The sequence below is a fragment of the Vulpes vulpes genome, chromosome 6 (genome assembly GCF_048418805.1).
Source record: "Vulpes vulpes isolate BD-2025 chromosome 6, VulVul3, whole genome shotgun sequence".
In the NCBI taxonomy this organism is placed as follows: Eukaryota; Metazoa; Chordata; class Mammalia; order Carnivora; family Canidae; genus Vulpes; species Vulpes vulpes.
Window position 1 is genome coordinate 132,557,362 of NC_132785.1, and position 23,807 is coordinate 132,581,168.

A 23,807-nucleotide genomic window follows, 5' to 3' on the forward strand; every position below is an offset into this window, starting at 1 on the left:
AGTAGAAGATTATGGTCCATGTGTGAACTGTGTGCACACATGACCTTCAGAACCAGCTGATGACCTTGAGTAGAGGACAGCTTCGAGCTGAGAGTCTGGGTAAGACCTCAGGTGTCTTCTATTTCATGCTTTTTGCTGTTTTCATGATATCACTTTACTCATTTTCCAATATTTCAGATAGTTTCTCTCTACTTGGATTTTGGCTACTTTTACTGGTTGACCTCATATTCATCATTCTCAACATGGATATATTTGTAATTATTTCATATTTAGTCCCAAGTGTAATCAAGTCTAAGCATATGTGTGTTATCTCCATATATCATTAGTTGCTTCCTAAAAAAAAAAAAAAAAAAGAAATCCGAGTGGAATAGGTAAACACAGAATCATGTGTCCAGAGAGTCTCCCTGGGGAAATTGCTCCATGGACAGGAAACCCAGACCCGGACAGGAAACCTGCCCAGAACCTCCATCTGCACCTGCTCCCGGGCCTTCAAGACAGAAGTGGTGAGGAGTGTGCACCCCCTAGTGGTCCCAATGCCCTTCTACACGGAGGTTTGTGTCTGGGCTCACACTGATGTCGCCTCACTGTGTCCCTCGCACAGTAATACACGGCCGTGTCCTCGGCTCTCAAGCTGTTCATCTGCAGATACAGCGTGTTCTTGGCGTTGTCTCTGGAGATGGTGAATCAGCCCTTCACAGCGTCTGCGTACCTTGGGCTACTTCCACTAGCATAAATCCATGCGACCCACTGCAGCCCCTTCCCTGGAGCCTGTCGGACCCAGCCCATGTGGTAGTTACTGAAGGTGAATCCAGAAGCCACACAGGAGAGTCTCAGGGACCCCCCAGGCTTCACCAGGTCTCCCCCAGACTCCACCAGCTGCACCTCACCCTGGACACCTGCAGACACAAGACATTCTGGTCAGGACACTGTCCCACATCCCTGTTTCTCTCACTCACCTCCACTCACATACTCAAAGTCTCTTGTTCTCCATGAATTACCTTTAAAAATCACGACAAATTAAAAAAAAAAAAAAAAAATAAAAATCACGACAAGGAAAACCCAGCTGAGCACTAACTTCATGGTGAGTTGTCTGTATTCTGTCCTGATCCTGGATCGGGGTCACCTGAGAATCCTGAACTGGGGATCCTCTCCAGGCTGCAGGGTCCTTGCTGGGATGGTTTTATGAGTGGAGGGAGGGTCTAATTTGCATGTCCTCTGACTATATAAGCAACTCCAAACTTAAAATCCATCTTTACACGTTATAAAGAAGGATTACTTCAAAATTCTAGATCACTTTGTGTAGATCACACTGTGACTATATGATGTTCAAATTTACCAATGTACTTATCTTTGAATTTCTCTGTGGCCTTTTTTCACTTTCATTAATATAGTCCATTTTTAGTAGAGAATTTCATCTGCTAAGTAAAACTTAAGCAAAATTATTTATTTTTGATACCTGTCTATATTATTTTATTTATTTATTTTTTAATTTTTATGATAGTCACACACAGAGAGAGAGAGAGAGACAGAGAGAGAGAGAGAGAGAGAGGCAGAGACACAGGCAGAGGGAGAAGCAGGCTCAATGCACCAGAGCCCGACGTGGGATTCGATCCCGGGTCTCCAGGATCGTGCCCTGGGCCAAAGGCAGGCGCCAAACCGCTGCGCCACCCAGGGATCCTTGATGTCTGTCTAACTGGGATTATTTTTTTTAACTCAATCTTTGTCTTTTATTTTAATAAATTTATTTTTTATTGGTGTTCAATTTGTCAACATACAGAATAACATCCAGTGCTCATCCCGTCAAGTGCCCACCTCAGTGTCTGCCACACAGTCATCCCCACCCCCCACCCCCCTCCCCTTCCATCAACCCTAGTTCGTTTCCCAGAGTTAAGAGTCTTTCATGTTCTGTCTCCTTTTCTGATATTTCCCACTTATTTTTTCTCCTTTCCCCTTTATTCCCTTTCACTATTTTTTATATTCCCCAAATGAATGAGACCATATAATGTTTGTCCTTCTCCAATTGACTTATTTCACTCAGCATAATACCCTCCAGTCCCATCCACATCGAAACAAATGGTGGGAGATGGAAAAATATTCCATGCTCATGGATTGGCAGAATTAATATCGTGAAAATGTCAATGTTACCCAGGGCAATTTACACGTTTAATGCAATCCCTATCAAAATACCATGGACTTTCTTCAGAGAGTTGGAACAAATTATTTTAAGATTTGTGTGGAATCAGAAAAGACCCCGAATGGCCAGGGGAATTTTAAAAAAGAAAACCATAGCTGGGGGCATCACAATGCCAGATTTCAGGTTGTACTACAAAGCTGTGGTCATCAAGACAGTGTGGTCCTGGCACAAAAACAGACACATAGATCAATGGAACAGAATAGAGAACCCAGAAGTGGACCCTGAACTTTATGGTCAACTGTTATTCAATCAAGGAGGATAGACTATCCACTGGAAGAAAGACAGTCTTTTCTATAAATGGTGCTGGGAAAATTGGACATCCACATGCAGAAGAATGAAACTGGACCACTCTCTTGCACCATACACAAAGGGAAACTAAAAATGGATGAAAAATCTAAATGTGAGACAGGATTCCATCAAAATCCCAGAGGAGAACACAGGCAACACCCTTATTGAACTCAGCCACAGTAACTTCTTGCAAGATACATCCACGAAGGCAAGAGAAAGAAAAGCAAAAATGAAGTATTGGGACTTCATCAAGATAAGAAGCTTTTGCACAGCAAAGGATACAGTCAACAAATCTAACTGGGATTATCTCATTAATTTCATATAAATAACTTGTTGGTGTATAGAAACAGCTTTATTGAATATGTTGATTTTATATCCTGGATTTTCCCTGAGTTCATTAGTTAGTTCTAAGTGGTTTTGTGAGTCTTGTCCTCATTCAATATGTATAAGAATTTTCATAAGCATGCAATTTATTTTTCTTCCTATTTACTGATTAAATATCTTTTTTATTACATAATTTCTCTGGTAATCTTCGAGTTAGGGGCAATTTTTTCCCTCCTTGTTGTCAAATTTTTTGTCTTTTCTAATATTTTGGATTATATAAGGCAGACCTAGGGAAGAAAAAGTATTTCATCTTACATGTGGATGAGCTACCTAATATATGGTGTGAAGTGGAATCTTGTAATAGGACAGTATGTCTGTTCATGGCTTCTACTGTTTCTGACGTTTTGTTTTGTTTGTTTAGGTGGGTGTTGAGTTTGATAAGCTCATTGTATATTTTGGATTCCAGACCTTAAATAGATAAGACATTTCCAAGTATCTTCTCCCATTCTGTAAGTTGACTTTTAGTTACTTTGAGTGATTCCTTTGCTGTGAAAATGCTCTTTCCTTGATGAAGTCCCCATAGTTCATTTTCCTTTCCTTTCTCTTGCCTCTGGAGACCCGTCTAGAAGTGGTTGCAGCTGAGGTAGAAAAGGTGCTGCCTGTGTCATTAGGAGTCTGATGGTATCTTGCCTCATACTTAGGTCTTTCATCAACTTTGGGTTTATTTTTGTGAATGTTGTAAGAAAAGTGTTCCCATTCATTCTTCTGCATGTGGCTCTTCAATATTCCCAACACCATTTGTTGAAGAGACTTTCTTTTTTCCATTGGATATTCTTTCCTGCTTTGTCAAGATTTTTTGACCATAGAGTTCAGAGTCCATTTCTGGGTTCTCAAACTGTTCTATTTATCTATATATCTTTATTTGTGTCAGTGCCATACCGTCCTGATTATCACAATGTTGTAATTTACCTTGGCAACCAGAATAGTGATGCCTCCAGCTTTGCTTCACTTTTTCAGGATTGCTTTGGCTATTTGAGGTGTTTGTGGTTCCCTACAATTTTTAGAATTTTTTTCTTTAACTCTGTGAACAATGCTGGTGGTATTTTTATATGGATCGCTTTGAATGTGTAGCTTGCTCTTAGTAGTATAGATATTTTATCAATATTTATTCTTCTAATCTATGAGAATCAATACTTTCTATCTACCTGTGTCTTCCTTACTGTCTTTCAGAAGTGTTCTGGAATGTTTAGACTATACATCCATCCTTCTTTGGTAAGGATCATTCCTCATTATCTGATGATTTCTGGTGTAATTATAAATTGCATCCAGTCCTTGATTTTCTTTTTTTCTGTTTCATTTACACTATAGAGAAAGCCACTGACTTCCTTGTATTGATTTTATATGCTCAGATTTTGCTGAATCCCGGTATCAGTTCTAGCAATTTTTCGATGGAGTGTTCGGGATTTCTACGTAAATTACCTGTTGTATGTGAAGAGTCAAAGTTTGACTTTTTCTTTGCTGATTTATATGGTTTTTACTTCTTTTGTTTCTGACTGCTGAGGCTAAGACTTATAGTACTATGGTGAAGAACAGTTGTGACAGTGGGCATCCCTGTCCTTTTCCTGATTTTATGGGAAAATTTCTCAATTTTTCCCTATTGAGGATGACTTTTCTGTGTGTCTTCTGTAGTTGGCTTTTATGATGTAGAGTATGTTCCCATATCCCTATACAGTAGAAGGTTTTTATCAGGAAATAATAATCTCTTTTGCCATATGATTTTTGAGCATCAGTTGAGAAGATAAAATGGTTCATATCCTTTTCTGTTATTAATGAGATACATCACACTGATTGATATGCAGACGCTGAACCACACTTGCAGAACAGAAATTAGCCCATTTGGTCTTGGTGTATTTTCCTTTTAATGTGCTGTTGGATCCTGTTGTTTATGATGTTTGTGGGAATTTTGCATCCATATTCATCAAGGATATTGGTTTGTAATTCTGCCTTTTAGTTGGATCTTTGTCTGCTTTTGAGGTCAAGGTAATGCTGACCTCTAAGAATGAGTTTGGAAGTTCCTTTAATTTCTATTTTTGGAACAGTTTCAGACATATAGGTATTAATTCTTTTAAAATGCTTGTTGCATTCCCATGGGCAGCCATTTGTGCTTGGGATTTTGATTGTTAGAAGACTTTTAAGTATGTTTGATTTTCATTTCCTGGTTTTGGATCTGTACAGCTTTTCCATTCATTTCTGTTTCAGATTTAGTTGTTTGTACATTTATAGGAAGGCATCCATTTGTTCCAGATTGCCAAATTTATTGGCATGTTATTGCTCATAATATGCATTCTTTTAATAATTTATTTTTCATTTATTTATTCAATATTTTATTTTATTTATTTTATATTTATATAAATTTATTTTTTATTTTTTTAAACCTTTTGTTTTAATAAATAAGACATATTCATGGCTTAGGTTTTAAATCACATTTACAGATGAGGAACACTTCTAGGCTCAAACAGGTTAGCGGTGAAGCGACTACTGCTGGGAGGAATGCATGGCCCCCATGCACTTTAAGCCTAAGAGCAAAGACTTCATGTCAGAGATCACCGTACACATCCCCTCTAGGCTCAAGAACTGGAAGACTGGAGGAAGAGCAGAGACTTTGTGAAGCTCCTGTGACCACCATCTGATACCCTCACCTTCACACTACACAAGCCGATGAAAGTTGTGCTACTTTTAGATAAGCTAAGAAGGAACTTTCCTGATTATATGAAGTGAAACTTTCTCTATTGTTAACAATTAGGATAAGGGCATTAGCTACATAGAGTATCCACTGACAAATACAGACTATGAGAACAGGGAAGAGGAAGCCACACAGATATCTCATTTCTTCAAATGTCAGAAACTTCCACACCACAGCAGGAGAGCAGTGGATGAACTCTACCTCTCCCAAAGGTTTAGTCCAAAAACTTCCTGTTGGCATTTGCACCAAATAAGGCTCCCCGTACTTCTGGCATCATCTGCTGGGCTATGAGGTCCAGCCGGCTTTCTAGAGTATTGGAAACCTTTATTTTACAATCCCCATTATAGATCTCCACTCCACCAGCTATTTCCTCAGGCAGGTAGGATTCCTGATCAATTTGGACATCAACATCTTTTTTGGTGGCAATTTTATACATAGGAATTGCTTTTTGCACTGCAGCCTTTACCAGAGGGAAATCCTGTTTCCTGCAACGAACAATCATTCGGGGCTCCAACAGTTGGTACAAACCCTGGAGGACCAGTCCATCCAGCAGCACTTGGTACCTGGTTGTATCTTTTACCACTTTGCTGAGTCTCTGTGTTGCTTCATTTAGTAGGTCTGTAATAAGGTCATCTCTTGCTCTGAGGACTTTGAGCCTTGCTTGATTCATCAAATTAGACATCTGAATTTTCTTCTGCTGCTCAATCTGCTTTTCTTTCTTCTCATAGTATTCCATAATCTTCAGTCTTTGGGTTTGCACAAGACGACCTTTCTCAATGTTGAACTCTTCCTCTGCCTTCGCATCTATTTCCTCTGCTTTCTCGTTGGCTTCTTGTTCAATAAAAGCCATCATATGCTTAATCTGCTTCTGCACATCGGCATCGCTGAGGGCCATGGCGAAAGCTGTGCTAGGCCGGAAGGCCACTGGCTCGAGCTTAGCCTGGAAGGCGACAGCAGAAAGCAGGAAAAGCAAATTTATTTTTTAGTGATGTTCAATTTGCCAACATATAGAATAACACACAGTGCTCATCCCATTAAGTGGCTCTCCTCAGAGCCCGTCACCCAGTCACCCCCACCCCCCACCCACCTCCCCTTCCATCACCCCTAGTTAGTTTCCCAGAGTTAGGAGTCTCTCATGTTCTGTCTCCTTTTCTGATATATCCCACTCACTTTCCTCCTTTCCCCTTTATTCCCTTTCACTATTTTATTTAACTTCATTTCGCCAACATACAGTAACCCCAAGTGCTCATTTCATCACGTGCCCTCCTTAGTGTCCGTCACCGAGGTACCAAGTCCCACCACCCACCTCCCCTTCTGCAACCCTTTGAGTTCGAGAGATAGGAGTCTCTCATGTTTTGTCTTCCTCTCTAATTTATCCTTACTCAGTTTTCCTCCTTCCCCTGTGATACCTTTCACTATTTCTTATGTTCCACATATGATGAAACCATGATGATTGTCCATCTCTGATTGACTTATTTCACTCAACGTAATACTCCCTAGGTGCATCCATTTTGATGGAAATGGTAACTATTGATTCTTTCTGATGGCTGAGAAATATCCCTTTGTATATATAAACCGTATCATCTTTATCCATTTATCTCTCAAAGGACATCGTGGCTACCCCCAGAATTTCGCTATTGTGGACATTGCTGCTATGAATATCGGGATGCAGATGCCCTGATTTTTCATTGTATCTGTATCTTAGGGATAAAACCCCAGCAGATCAATTGCTGGGATATAGAGTAGCTCTATTTTAACTCTTTGAGAACTTCCACAGAGTTTTCCAGAGTGGTTGTACAAGTTCACATTCCCACCAACAGTGCAAGAGGGTTCCCCCTTCTCCACATCCTCTCTAGGATTTGTTGTTACCTGTCTTGTTAATTTTCACTGGTATGAGATGGTATCTCCTCGTGTTTTAGAAGTGTTTTTCCCTGGTAGCAAGTGATATGGAAGGTTTTTTCATGTGCTTGTTGGCCATGTGTAGGTTTTGTTCAGGGAAATTTCTGTTCATGTTTTCTTCCCATTTCTTGACTGGATTCCTTATTTCTTGGGTGATGAGTTTTAATATGTTCTTTATACATGTTGGCTACAAGCCCTTTGTCTGATATGTCATTTGCTAATATCTTCTCCCCTTCTGTAGCTTGTGTTTTAGTTTTATTGATAGTTTCCTTTGCTTTGAAGAATATTTGTATCTTGATGGTGCTCCCAGAATTCATTTTTGTTTCCCTTGCTGTTATATATATATATGTTTTATATAATGTTATATATATAATATATATATATATTATATATATAACATGCAACAAATTGCCATGGTTAAGTTCAAAATAGTTGTTCCCTGTCTTCTCCTCAGAGATTTAGATGGATTTTTGTCTCACATTTAGATCTTTTAACCATTTGGACTTTATCTTTTTGTCTGGTGTAACAGAATGGTCCAATTTAATTCTTCTGCAGGGGTATGTACAATTTTCCCCACACCAAGTATTTTTACTATTTTGTTGAAGATTATTTGTCCATACAGTTGAAGGTCCATTTCTGGGTTATCTACTCTGTTCCATTTATCTGCTATTTGCATATTTTTTATTGGAGTTTGATTTGCCAACATATAGCATAACACCCAGTGCTAATTCTGTCAAGTGCCCCCCCCTCAGTGCCCATCACTCAGTCACCCAGTCCCTCCCCACCTCCCCTTCCACTATCCTTGTTCATTTCCCAGAGTTCGGAGTCTCTCATGTTCTGTCTCCCTCTCTGATTTTTCCCACTTGTTTTCTCTCCTTTCCCCTATAATCCCTTTCAAAGGAATATTACTCAGCCATTAGAAATGATGAATACGCACCATTTGCTTCAACGTGGATAGAACTGGAGGGTATTATGCTGAGTGAAGTAAGTCAATTGGAGAAGGACAAACACCATATGGTTTCTTCTCCAATTTTATACAAACCTTAGGATTATTTGTTCCATCCCTTGGAAGAAAGCTCATGGTATTTTGATAGAGATTGCATTGAATGTAGAAATTGCCCTGGGTAACATAGACATTTTCACAATATTTATTCATCTGATCCTTGAGCATGGAATGTTTTTCCATCTTTTTGAATTTTCTTTGATTTCTTTCATAACTGTTCTGTAGATTTAGAGAACACATCCTTTACCTCATTGGTTAGGCTTATTCGTAGGTATCCTATGGTTGGGTGCCATTGCAAATGGGATCAGTTCTCTAATTTCCCTTTCTTCAATCTCATTGTTAGTGTGTAGAAATGCAGCTGCCTTCTCTGCATTGGTTTTGTTTCCTGCCAAGTCACTAACTTTGTGAGTTCTGGAATCTTAGGTGGTATATTTTGGAGATTTATACAAATTATGATGCCCTTTGCAAAGAGGGAGAGTTTGATTCCTTCTTTGTCATTTTGAATGCCTTTTATTTATTTTGATGTCTGCTGAGTCTAGGAATTCTACTTCTATGATGAACAGAAACTGTGATATTGGACATCCTTGGTGTTTTCTTGAACTTAGGGAAAGTTCTGATTTCCCCACTGAGAATGATATTCACTGTGAAATATCCTAGATAGGTTTTATTATATTAAAGAATGTTCTCTCTATCTTTCAATTTGAAGATTTTAATCAGGAATGTAGGCTGTATTTTGGCAAAACAAAAGTAGAGCTATCCTGCAATCTAGCAATTGCACTACTGAGTATTTACCACAAGATACAGATGTGAAATAATGGGACACCTGCCCCCCAATGTTTAAAGCAGTAATGCCAACAATAGCCAAATTGTGGAAGAAGCTGTGATGTCATTCAACAGAATAATGGATAAAGATTATATGGCTTATATATACACAATAGACTATTACTCAGCTATCAGAAAGGATGAATAACCACAATTTGCTTTGATGTGTATGAAACTGGAGGATAGGGATCCCTGGGTGGCGCAGCGGTTTAGCGCCTGCCTTTGGCCCAGGGTGCAATCCTGGAGACCCGGGATCGAATCCCACGTCGGGCTCCCGGTGCATTGAGTCTGCTTCTCCCTCTGCCTGCGTCTCTGCCTCTCTCTCTCTCTCTGTGACTATCATAAATAAATAAAAAAAATTAAAAAAAAAAGAAACTGGAGGATATTATGCTAAGTCAGTCAGAGAAGGACAGTCATCTTGGTTTCACTCATATGGGGTGTATAAAAATAGGGAAAGGAATTATATGGAAAGGAGGGAAAATGAATGGGAAAAAATAGGGAGAAAAACCATGAAAGACTTCTAATTCTGGGAAACAAAGTGAGCGACTCTGGAAAGAAGGTGAGTGGTTGGGTGGGGTGACTGATGAACCAGCATTAAGGAGGACATGTGATGTGATGAGGACTGGGTGTCATACAATATGTTGGCAAATTGAATTTAAATAAAGACAATATAGACTACCATATGTTGTGTTAGCTTCTAGCTTCTGTAACATCATACATGGATGGGGTGGATTAAAAAAACAGTCAATCTTAAGCTCTGGACTCTGAGAAGTCTGAGGTCCAAGTGCAGGCAAATGTGGTGTCTGGAGTGCCACATGTGCTAGTCTGTCATTCCCCTGTCACCTCACATAGGGCCAGGGGGCAGGAAGCTTTCCCAGGCCTGGTATATAAGGGCCCTGATCCCATCATGAGCCTGTATCTCCTGACCTAAGTGCTCCGCTAAGGTCTCACCCCTCCTCCCATCACATGAGTGGTTTCAACATGGGGATGGTAGGTTATACACAGTGAGCTGATATAAGCACCTGAAGGATCAATGAATTATTCCCTGAAAGTGGATGGTCCTCCAATCCAGCTCCTCACCCTGAAGATCCTCATGGATCCAGTAGAAGCTGGTCTCTGAGCACAGTGTAGACATGACCTTCAGAAACAGCTGGTGACCTTGGGGAGAGGGCAGCTTCCACCTGAGAGTCTGGGTAGGTCCTTGGTCTGTTTATATTATCATTTTATGTTTCATCCTGCTTTGATATATCATTCATTGTCTTTTCCAGGGATTCAGACCATTTTCTACTTAGAATGACAATTTCTTTTATTCGTCCTCCCAGTTTACAAACATGTTTAGTGTAATTAATCCTCACACCATATCCTTTGTTTCTTGATTTCTAGCTCCATGACCTTCCTTCAACTGTCTTCTTTTCAAAATATAGAATAGGAAATCAAACAAGAATCTAAACCTTTCCTCCTATGATGCAGGGAGGACACTGACTCCACACAAAATGGTGAGGGTGATAAAGATTTATACTCGTGTGTGTGTGTGTGTGTGTGTGTGTGTGTGTGTGTGTGTGATTTTGACTCCACCTCCTTACCTTGTCATGTTGGAAATCCCTCTGAGTGCCAGGCAGTTACTAACATTATTGTGAGCATTTTGCCAGTAATTGACCTCAACTAAGGGTCTCTTTTCTCTTGTGTTCATTCAAGATTCCTCTGTACCCTGATGTGCTGCATGCACTTAAGCTGCTTCTAGCAAGACTACATTTTGTTGGGGTCCTTGTTCCATAGAGAGTGACACTGGGACCCATGAAAATGTTCATATGATGTGCATGGAGTTATTTGTAACTGATTAATATTTAGGATCAGAATAAATTAAGTACAACTATGTGCAAATGTATAGTTGATTCTCTAAGGCTCTAAGACAGAAACTGAATAGGAAAACACATAATCAAGTGTTCAGAGAGGCTCCCGGGGGAAAATGCTCCATGGAGAGGAAGCCCAGACCCAGACAAGAAACCTGCCCAGAAACTCCATCTGCACCTGCTCCTGGGCCTTCAAGACAGAAGTGATGAGTAGTGAGCACCCCCTGGTGGTCCCGATCCCCTTCTACAGGGAGGTTTGTGTCTGGGCTCACACTGAGGTCCCCTGCCTGCGTCCCTTGCACAGTAATACACAGCTGTGTCTTCGGCTCTCAGGCTGTTCATCTGCAGATACACCGTGTTCTTGTCATTGTCTCTGGAGATGTTGGATCAGCCCTTCACAGAGTCTGCATAGTATGTGCTACTTCCATCACTTCTAATGTATGTGACCCACTGGAGCCCCTTCTCTGGAGCCTTGTGTACTCAGCCCATGTAGCAGCTACTAAGATGAATCCAGAGGCTACACAGGAGAGTATCAGGGACCGCTCAGGTTTCACCAGATTTCCTCCAGGCTCCACCAACTGCAACTCACCCTGGACACTTGCAGACACAAGACATCCTGGTCAGGAACTGTCCCAAATTCCCTGTTTCTCTCATTCACCTCCACTCACATACTCAAGGTCTGTTGTTCCCCATGAATTATCTTTTAAAACAGTGACAAGAGGTCAGCCCCAGTGGCCCATTGTTTAGTGCCGCCTTCAGCCTGGGGTGTGATCCTGGCGACCTGGGATCAAGTCCCACATCAGGCTCCCTGTATGGAGCTGCTTCTCCCTCTGCCTGTGTCTCTGCCTCTCTCTTTCTCTCTCTCTCTCTCTCTCTCTCTGTGTGTGTGTGTCTCATGAATAAATAAATAAAATCTTTTAAAAATAAAAGCAATAAAATAGTGACAAGGAAAACACAGCTGAGCACAGACTCCATGGTGAGTTGTCTTTGTTCTGTCCTTATCCCTGAATGGGGTCACCTGGGGCTCTTGGGGAAGCTGGGCCTCCTCTCCCAGCTGCAGGGTCAGAGCTGGGCTGGTTTAATGAGTGGAAGGATGCCCACTTTGTATGCCCTCTGAGTATATAATATGCTCTACACTTATATTTGATTCTTTACAAGTTATAAACAAAGATTCCATGACATTTGTAGGCATCAGCATGTATAATGTCTTGTGACAATATGAAGTGTTCTAAACTGTGAACACAATTACTTTTGTATCTCATACCTTTAAAAAAAACTTTCTTTATTGTAGAAATTTTTAGTATGCACTAGTTTACCTCCTTCCTGAATCTTAATACTATAAATTTTATTTTTAATAGTATCAATAGAATATATGGTTAATTTCTTCTTAGATAATTTGTTTTTAGTGTGTGGAAACATAGCTTTATTTGTATTTTTTTAATATCCTGAAGATTACCTAAAATCATTAAATACCTCTAAGAGTTTGTTTGTAGAGTTTGTAGAGTTTGCCCCAGTAACAGATCTTGTCATAATTAACAAATAAGTTTTCTTCCTCTCTTCGGATTAAATATATTTTATTTTTTCATTGCCTACATTTCCTGGGTAGGTCTTCCATTTGTTGGGGCAGCAATGTTATCCTTCTATTCTTCTGGGTTATTCGTCTGACATAACAACTCAGTAGACACAGACAGGTCTAAAGGGAAATGTACTTCATTTTGCCTCGGCATGAACTACCTAGAATTCAACACCCAGTAAATGATCAAACTATGCAGACCTTGTGCCTATGAGACAATATAAATGTTTTGGAGATCTAAGGCCAGGACTTGGTTTTGGGCCACTGAATTAGTGACAAAATGGCAAGGGTTGTTTGCACAGCCTTCTGGACCCTAAGGTCCCTCTTCTGTATCTAAGGATGTTTCTCAACTTCAGCTACAGGGAAGGGAAATTCCCATAGAGGATATATTTTCTTCTATCTGTGGACTCAGTGTCCTTTTATTTGAATAATATGATTCATTCATGAAACACACACACAGAGGTAGAGACATAGGCAGAGGGAGTAGTGGGTTCTATGCAAGAAGCTGATGATGCTCTCAATCCCTGACCCAGAATCTCACTGTGAGCCAAAGGCAAAAGCTCAACTGGTGATCCAACCAAGTGTCCCAGGGGGATGCACTTTTCATAAATAGACTTAAATTCCCTGAAACAGTTTTAGTATCAGTAAGTTCACTTGTAAACTATGGAATAGGTCCGAAGAGCAGTTAGATATTGTCATCTATGGGTCATGTTACTTGGAAGGTACAGAAAATGGTTAGAAAGCTCCAATTTATATATATGATTTAATATAAATAAATAGATAACAGGTAAGCAATAATGCAGGTGTCTGAGGGGTTCTGGTAATTAACACTCCAAGGGGAACCTCCCTTATCTCCAGAGTAAGCTATAGAAGCATGTGGGTATTAAGCTCAACATGGGGTAACAATGTTGCATCAAGTGATGAGGTGACACTTCATGACTGTCAGTATAACACAGCTTTGTATGGAGATGGTAACACTCAAATCACACAGGGTCATCACAGCCATATTATGTGGAAATGCCAGAGCATCAGTACTTGGGTTAATGTGTCACCACGGTCATACCCTGTGCTGGGACCTGGAACATCAGATATGGACTGGGTCTATTTACACAACAAACACTCATTTGTCACAGGTCTGGAGTCTGGGAAGTACCAGGTCATTGTGAAAGGAGATGTGGTGTCTGGAGAGTGCCCAACTCCTAACCCATCCTTTTCCTTTCACCTCACATGGGCCCAGGTAACAGAGTATTTTCCAGTCCTGGTATATCTGGGCAATTTCTGTCAATATAATGTAAACTTAACCAAGACTTCTCAATCATAAAGCATAGTAGTTCAGTTATAGGATGTTCAGGAGACAAGTAAACATCATTCAAGGGATTCAACTCTTCTCTTGCAAAAGAGGTTGTTGTGGTTTTGGTTGTATACAGAATACATATTTCATATAAGGTGAATTGAAGAACTTGATTTTTTTTCAGGATGAGTGTGGTGTATGGAGATGAATATGGATACCCATATTTGCAGGAGGCTGACATGTGATGGTTAATTCCATGTGTCAATAGACTGGTCCATTGGTGCACAGATTAAACCTACTTCCTGTGAATGTCTGAAATGGTGATTGCAGAGATGGGTATATGCATCATTGTCTCTGTGTAAGTGGGTATCCTCCAATTCATTAAGGTCCTGAATAGAATAAATGGCAGAAAGATGAAGACTTCCATCATTCTTCCTTTCTGCATGCTTGATATGGAACATCCATGTCCTCCTGCCTTGGAGAAAGTCACACATGCATGTTCCCAGGTTCTCAGGTGAGAGACTAGTTCAGAGTCAGATAATTACCCCACTGTAATTCCTAGGTCTCTACCTCATGAATGTACATCATGGACTTCTCAGTCTACTCAGTAATGGGAGCCAATGGGCTATGAGTTCTGTTCCTCAGGAGAATCCTGACCAGTTCATGCTATTACATCTTGCAGGGTACAGTAATTTCAGAAAGGTACAATCCTATAATGTCCTAAGAAGCAAATTGCTATGAAGGAAGCATCATGTTGTGTGTTTGGGACAAGAGCTGGTTGAAGATAGTGAGTAGCTATGACATCCTGAAGAAATCTCATGATTCAAGAAAGGAGAGACCTCCAGTTCTTGGACTCAAATGGGGGAAGCCAGTTTTTGCTCATCCTGGGGACAATTCATAGATCCTTGCAGACTGAGAAGTGCAAATAAGATCTCAGGGTGATACAGTCATATATGTAATACAGGCAGACAATTATTTTGACTAAGATATAGTCTATTGCACTACTGGGCCTACCTGAAAGATACAGATGCAGTGAAAAGCCGAGACACTTGCACCCACAGAGTCAATGTCCACAATAGCCAACTGTGGATGGAGCCTAGTGTCCATAAAAAGATGAATGGATAAAGAGGATGTGGTCTATGTATACATTGGAATATTACTCAGCCATTAGAAACGACAAATACCCACCATTTGTTTCGATGTGGACAGAACTGGAGGGTTTTATGCTGAGTGAAATAAATCAGAGAAGGCAATTATCATATAGTTTCACTCATATGGGAATATAAAAAGATAGTGAAAGCCACTATAGGGGAAAAGAGGGAAAATGAGTAGGAAAAATCTGAGAGGGTCACAGAGCATGAGAGACTCCTAACTCTGGGAAACGAATAAGGTAGTGGAAGGGGAAGTGGGCGGTGGGTGGGGGTGACTGGGTGATGGGCCCTGAGGGGGGCACTTGATGGGATGAGCACTGAGGGGTTATACTATATGTTGCCAAATCTAAATCCAATAAAAAATATTCAACATACAGAGGAAGGGGACAAGATGGTGGAGGAGTTGGGTCCTCAAATAACCTGGCCTCGCCAACACAGGCAACACCCTTTTGAACTTGGCCACAGTAACTTCTTGCAAGATACATCCACAAAGGCAAAAGAAACAAAAGCAAAAATGAACTATTGGATCTTCATCAAGATAAGAAGCTTTTGCACAGCAAAGGATACAGTCAACAAAACTAAAAGACAACCTACAGGATGGGAGAAGATATTTGCAAATGACATATCAGATAAAAGGTTAGTATCCAAAATCTTTAAAGAACTTATTCAACTCAACAGCAAAGAAACAAACAATCCAATCATGAAATGGGCAAAAGACATGAAGAGAAATCTCACAGAGGAAGACATGGACATGGCCAACATGCACATGAGAAAATGCTCTGCATCACTTGCCATCAGGAAAATACAAATCAAAACCACAATGAGATACCACCTCACACCAGTGAGAATGGGGAAAATTAACAAGGCAGGAAACCACAAATGTTGGAGAGGATGCGGAGAAAAGGGAACCCTCTTACACTGTCGGTGGGAATGTGAACTTGTGCAGCCACTCTGGAAAACTGTGTGGAGGTTCCTCAAAGAGTTAAAAATAGACCTGCCCTAATACCCAGCAATTGCACTGTTGGGGATTTACCCCTAAGATTCAGATGCAATGAAACGCCGGGACACCTGCACCCCAATGTTTCTAGCAGCAATGGCCACAATAGCCAAACTGTGGAAGGAGCCTCGGTGTCCATCTCCTTCCATTTTGAATGAGAGCCTTGCTGGATAAAGTATTCTTGGTTGCATGTTCTTCTCATTTAGGACCCTGAAGATATCCTGCCAGCCCTTTCTGGCCTGCCAGGTCTCTGTGGAGAGGTCTGCTGTTACCGTAATACTCCTCCCCATAAAATTCAGGGATCTCTTGTCTCTTGCTGCTTTAAGGATCTTCTCCTTATCTTTGGAATTTGCAAGCTTCACTATTAAATGTCGAGGGTTTGAACGGTTTTTATTGATTTTGGCGGGGGGGATCTCTCTATTTCCTGGATCTGAATGCCTGTTTCCTTTCCCAGATTAGGAAAGTTTTCAGCTATGATTTGTTCAAATACATATTCGGGGCCTCTGGCCCTTTTGGCGCCCTTGGGAACCCCAATTAAATGTAGGTTTTTCTTCCTCAGGCTGTCGTTTATTTCCCTTAATTTATCCTCATGGTCTTTTAATTGTTTGTTTCTTTTTTCTCAGTTTCCCTCTTTGCCATCTACTTGTCTTCTGTCACTCACTCGTTCTTCCACCTCGTTAACTCTCATTGTTAGGACTTCTAGTTTGGATTGCATCTCATTCAATTGATTTTTAATTTCTGCCTGATTGGATCTAAATTCTGCCGTCATGAAGTCTCTTGAGTCCTTTATGCTTTTTTTCTAGAGCCACCAGTAGCTGTATAATAGTGCTTCTGAATTGGCTTTCTGACATTGAATTGTAATCCATATTTTGTAACTCTGTGGGAGAGAGGGCTGTTTCTGATTCTTTCTTCTGAGGTGAGGTTTTCCTTCTAGTCATTTTGCTCAGTGCAGACTGCCCAAAAACAAGTTGTATTGGGAAAAGGAGAAAAAGAGAGGAGAGAAAGAAGGAAAAAAGAGAAAAAGAAAAAATTAAAAAGGAAGAAAAAAATGAAAAAAGAGAAAAAAATGAAAGAAAAAGAAAGGGAAAAAAAGGGTGGGGGAAGCAATCAGAATTAAAAAAGAAAAAATAAACAAAAACACGGGTGAGTATCTTCTGATTCTGTATACTATATGTCCCTTGACTTCCCCTGGAACTGGTCTGTCTCCTTGGTCTTCTGGGGGAGGGGTCTCCTGTGCTGATTCTCAGGTGTTAGCACTTGGGGGAGCTGCTCTGCCCCTGCCTGGTGCAGGGCTCAGTGGGGGTTGTTCACCCCGTGAGGCCCCAGGAGGAACAACCACAGTGGCGGGCACAGCTCTGCAGCCCTGGAGTCAGCCCCCGCAGTAGCTCCAGGGCTCTCCATCTGCAGGGCCTGCAGGCTCCGGGCGGGGCTGCTGATCTCTTCAGCTCGGGGCAGGAGCATCCTCGCTGTCCTGGGCCCTCCCGGCCTCTGCCTGTCCCTGGGGGAGGCCGGATCCTGGGCTGTGTCCCTGCACCCAGTGCTCTGGGATCTGCGCTGTTGGATTTGCGCTCCCGCCCTGCAGCCCCCTCCGTGGAGCCGCCGCCCGAGCCCCTCCAAGCTGCTCCGGGCCCCGCCATGCGCGCTGCAGCCCTTAGGGAGCTCGTGACGCTCTTCCAGGTGCAGGTGCCTGTTAGTGTCCCAGGGAGCCCGAGGGCATCCCCACCCTCCTGGGTCCTGCTCTAACTCCCTGAGAGCCCCTTTCCACCCGGGAAGGTTGGTGCAGCTCCTGCTTCTCCGGGACGGGGCTCTCCTGTCCTGGGGACACTCGCCCCGGCCTCAGCCCGGCTCCTCGCGGGGCCCCTCCCCCTTGGCGGCCTTTTGTGTCTTTATTTCTTTTTTCCCGTCTTCCTACCTTGATAGAAGCATTAACTCTTCTCCCTGTAGCATTTCACCCCTTCTCTGTTTAAATCTCAGGCCAATTTCATAGATTTTCAGGATGATTTGAAGGTTATCTAGGTAATTTGGTGGGGACAGGTGATTTGGGGACCCTACTCCTGCCATCTTGCCCCTCCTCTTCTGCTAAGTTCTTTATACATTTTGGATACTAGGCCTTTATGTAATGTCTCATTTGCAAATATCTTCTCTCCTTCTGTATTTTGCTTTTTAAATCTTGATTGTTTACTTTCTTGTGAAGAATTTTTATCCTGATGAAATCCCGTAGTTTATTGATTTTTTTTGCCACAGTTTCATTTTCCTGTGGAGACATGTCCTGCAAGATGTTGCTTTGACCGGTGTCATAGAGGTTGCTGCCTGTGTTCTTCTGTAGGATTATGAATGACTCCTGTCTGACATTTAGTTCTTTCATACATTTTGAGTTTTTTGTTGTGTCTGGTGTAAGAAAGTGCGTCAGGTTCGTTTGTCTGAATATGGTTGTCCAAGTATTACAACACAGGATTTCAAGGACTTTTTTTTTCCATCGGATGTTTCTGTTTGCTTGTTGAAGTGGATTTCTGGGATGTCTGAGGTCCAGGTGCAGGCAGATGTGGTGTATGGAGAGTGCCCCAGTCCTAGCCTGTCCTTTCCCCATCACCTCACATGGGGTAGAGTGTAGAGAGCTTTGCCAGTCCTGGTGTATGAGGTTCCTGATCCCATCATGAGACTTCATCTCCTGGCCTAAATTCTCCCCTAAGGCCCCACTTCCACCTCCCATCACATGGATGTTAGGTTCCAACAGGGGCATGGTTTGGTCACACATAGTGAGCTGATATCAGCACCTGAAGGATCCATGAGTTATTCCCTGCAGGTGGAAGGTCCTCCTCCACTTTTGTTCTCTCAGTTTTCATAATAGATTAGTTGAGTTGGTCATCACACCATATCTTTCAGTGTTACCTGCTTACTCCTGTGATCACCAGTCCTCCCTCTTCTCTTCTTGCCCAACCCATGGGAAACCCAGCACAAACTCTTGAATTTCTTCCTTTGATGCAGGAGAGACATTGACTCCACACAAGCCCCTCCTGGAGCAAGACCTCGTCCCCACCACTGACCCACAACACACATCTTGAGCCAGTGTCCTTCCCAAATTTAAGCATTTATGACTTGCTTAGAGGCCTGCCCTGGTCTCAACAGACATGATGATGAAGGTGATAAAGGATTGTACTCTTGTGTGTGTGTGTGTGTGTGTGTGTGTGTGGCTCTTTAGACTACACTCCTCACAACATACTTCTTGGTGTCCCTTGCTTTCCCAGGTTGATGCTAATATTGATTCTGTCAGTGTGGTTCAAGACTGAGGTCATGCCTGCACTCCATCTTCTCTCTTTTTGATTTTTGAGGCTTTGTAGGGACATGAGTAGCATGTACTTTATGCTGTTTAAAAAACCATGCACACAGAGCTGGTTGGTCCTGTCATAATCCATGCATACAGCTGGGACTTTATAAAGGAGAAGTTGCAGTATGTGGAGATATGAGTAATAAACTGATATTTAGGGAGAGTAGTAAGAAAGTTTAAGCAAATATGTCCTTCTGCATATAAGAAGAGTTGTGGAATAAAACAAGCAGAGTTTCCAAATCAGAAACGGAATAAAGAATAAGCAAAGCAAAAGAAACTGTCATTTATGGACATTTGAATATTTCTCGTTCCATGACAATGAAGTTTGTAAGTTAGAGACTGAGAAGGTGAGCACAGAATCCTGTGCCCAGAGAGACTCCCTGGGGAAAACTGTTCCTTGAAGAGGAAGCCCAGACCCTAATAGAAAACCTGCACATAAGCTCAATCTGCACCTACTCATGGGCCTTCAAGACAGAACTGGTGAGGGGTGCACACACCTCGTGGTCCCAATCCCCTTCTACAGGGAGGTTTGTGCCTGGGCTCACAATGAGGTCCCTTCACCGTGTCACTTGCACAGTAATACATGGCCGTGTCATCGGCTCTCAGGCTGCTCATCTGTAGATACACTGTGTTCTGTCGTTGTCTCTGGAGATGGTGAATCGGCCTTTTACTGTGTCTGCGTATTTTGTGCTACTTCCACTATTGCTAATAGTTGTGACCTACTGCATCCCATTCCCTGGAGCCTGGTGGATCCAACTCATGCTGTAGTTACTGAAGGCGAATCTCGAGGCCACACAGGAGAGTCTCAGGGACCCCCCAGGCTTCACCAGGTCTCCCCCAGACTCCACCAGCTGCACCTCACCCTGGACACCTGCAGACACAAGACATCCTGGTCAGGAAACTGTCCCACATCCCCTGTTTCTCTCACTCACTTCCTCTCACATACACAAGGTCCCTTGTTCACCATGAATTACCTTTTAAAATAGCGACAAGGAACACTCATCGGAGCAAAGACTCCATGGTGGTTTGTTTGTGTTCTGTCATGATCCTGAAGGGCTCATCTGGGGATCCTGGTGCTGGGGCTCCTCTCCCAGCTGCAGGATCAGGCCTGTGCTGGTTTAATCAGTGGAGGAAGGGCCCTTTTTGCATGTCGTCTGAGTATATATTTAGCTTCTCACTACAATTCGATCCTAACAAGTAAATAGCAAGGATTTCATTACCTTTGCAGATCATATTGTGCAGTTCTGACTGTGGAAATATGAAGTTTTCATCTGTGAGAGGTGTAATGTTTTCATTTCTGTTTGTTTTTTTAAAAAGGATTTCCTGAAAGTAGATCATTTTTGCATGGTATTTTATGTCCCAATGAAACTGACATCCACATGCAGAAGAATGAAACTAGACCACTCTCTTGCACCATACACAAAGATCAACTCAAAATGGAAGAAAGATATAAATGTGAGACTAGAGTCCATAAATATTCTAGAGGAGAACACAGGAAACACCCTTTTTGAACATTGCCACAGTAACTTCTTGCAAGATACATCCATGAAGGGAAGAGAAACAAAAGCAAAAATGAACTATTGGAACTTCATCAAGATAAGAAGCTTTTGCACAACAAAGGATACAGTCAACAAAACTAAAAGACAATCTACAGAATGGGAGAAGATATTTGCAAATGACCTATCAGATAAAGGACTAGTTTCCAAGATCTATAAAGAACTTATTAAATTCAACAGTGAGAAAACAAACAATCCAATCATGAAATGAGCAAAAGCCATGAACAGAAATCTCACAGAGGAAGACATAGACATGGCCAACAAGCACATGGGAAAATGCTCCGCATCACTTGCCATCAGGGAAATACAAATCAAAACCACAATTTGATCCTACCTCACACCAGTGAGAATGGGGAAAATTAACAAGACAGGAAACCACAAATGTTGGAGAGGATGCGGAGAAAGGGGAACCATCTTACACTGTTGGTGGGAATGTGAAAAGTTGCAGCCACTCTGGAAAACTGTGTGGAGGTTCTTCAAAGGGTTAAAAAAACTCTGCCCTATGACCCAGCAATTGTACTGCTGGGGATTTACCCCAAAGATACAGATGCAGTGCAACGCCGGCATACTTGCACCACGATGTTTCTAGCAGCAATGTCCACAATAGCCAAACTGTGGAAGGAGACCTGGTGTCCATTGAAAGATGAATGGATCGGAGGAGGGGCAAGATGGCAGAAGAGTAGGGTCCCCAAATCACCTGTCCCCAACAAATTACCTAGATAAGCTTCAAATCATCCTGAAAATCTACGAATTCGGCCTGAGATTTAAAAAGAGACCAGCTGGAATGCTACAGTGAGAAGAGTTCGCGCTTCTATCAAGGTAGGAACCGGGAAAAAGAAATAAGAAAACAAAAGGCATCCGAGGGGGAGGGGCCCCGCGAGGAGCAGGGCTGAGGCCGGGGCGAGTGCCCCCAGGACAGGAGAGCCCCTTCCCGGAGGAGCAGGAGCTACACCAACCTTCCCGGGCAGAAAGGTGCCCGCAGGGAGTTAGAGCAGGACCCAGGAGTGTGGGGAAGCCCTCGGGATCCCTGGGACACTAACAGACACCTGCGGTGCACCAAGGAGAGTGCACGGAGCTCCCTAAGGGCTGCAGCGTGCAGGGCGGGACTGGAGCAGCTCGGAGGGGCTCAGGCAGCGGCTCTGCAGAGGGGGCTGCGCAGCTCCGGGAGCAGCTGGGCAGCGGAGGTGACTCGGGCAGAGGAAGAAGCTCCGCGTGGAGGGGGCTGTGTGGCTCTGGGAGCAGCTCGGAGGGGCTCGGGTGGCGGCTCCACGGAGGGGGCTGCCAGCCGGGAGGGGGAATCCAACAGGGCAGGCGCCAAAGCACAGGGTGCCGGGACACAGCCCAGGATCCGGCCTCCCCCAGGGACAGGCAGAGGCCGGGAGGGCCCAGGACATCGAGGACGCTCCTGCCTGGAACTGAGCAGAGAAAGCATTTGACAAAATACAGCATCCATTCCTAATCAAAACACTTCAGAGTGTTGGGATAGAATGAAATTTCCTCAACATCCTAAAAGCCATCTACGAAAAGCCCACAGCAAATATCATTCTCAATGGGGAAGCACTGGGAGCCTTTCCCCTAAGATCAGGAACAAGACAGGGATGTCCACTCTCACCACTGTTATTCAAGATAGCACTGGAAGTCCTCACCTCAGCAATCAGACAACAAAAAGACATTAAAGGCATTCAAATTGGCAAAGAAGAAGTCAAACTCTCCCTCTTCGCCGATGACATGATGCTCTACATAGAAAACCCAAAAGCCTCCACCCCAAGATTGCTAGAACTCATACAGCAATTTGGTAGCGTGGCAGGATACAAAATCAATTCCCAGAAATCAATGGCATTTCTATACACTAACAATGAGACTGAAAAAAGAGAAATTAAACAGTCAATCCCATTTACAACTGCACCCAAAAGCATAAGATACCTAGGAATAAACCTAACCAAAGAGGTGAAGGATCTATACCCTAAAAACTATAGAACACTTCTGAAAGAAATTGAGGAAGACACAAAGAGATGGAAAAATATTCCATGATCATGGATTGGCAGAATTAAGATTGTAAAAATCTCAATGTTACCCAGGGCAATTCACACGTTTAATGCAATCCCTATCAAAGTACCATGGACTTTCTTCGGAGAGTTAGAACAAATTATTTTAAGATTTGTGTGGAATCAGAAAAGACCCCGAATAGCCAGGGGAATTTTAAAAAAGAAAACCATAGCTGGGGGCATCACAATGCCAGATTTCAGGTTGTACTACAAAGCTATGGTCATCAACATAGTGTGGTACTGGCAGAAAAACAGACACATAGATCAATGGAACAGATTAGAGAACCCAGACGTGGTCCTTGAACTATATGGTCAACTAATATTCGATAAAGGAGGAAAGACTATCCATTGGAAGAAAGACAGTCTTTTCAATAAATGGTGTTGGGAATATTGGACATCCACATGCAGAAGAATGAAACTGGACCACTCTCTTTCACCATACACAAAGATAAACTCAAAATGGATGAGAGATCTAAATGTGAGACAAGATTCCATCAAAATGCTAGAGGAGAACACAGGCAACACCCTTTTTGAACTTGGCCACAGTAACTTCTTGCAAGATACATCCACAAAGGCAAAAGAAACAAAAGCAAAAATGAACTATTGGGACTTCACCAAGATAAGAAGCTTTTGCACAGCAAACGATACAGTCAACAAAACTAAAAGACAACCTACAGAATGGGAGAAGATATTTGCAAATGACATATCAGATAGAGGGCTAGTTTCCAAAATTTATAAAGAACTTA

General features: G+C 42.3%; 1 pseudogene and 1 gene segment (V, D, J or C); both read right to left on the reverse strand.

Moving 5' to 3' along the window:
• LOC140599256 (immunoglobulin heavy variable 3-74-like) overlaps nucleotides 1–23,807 on the reverse strand; it is a 571,793-nt gene that overhangs the window by 433,485 nt on the left and 114,501 nt on the right.
• LOC140599438 (V-type proton ATPase subunit E 1 pseudogene) lies at nucleotides 5,335–6,471 on the reverse strand (annotated as a pseudogene).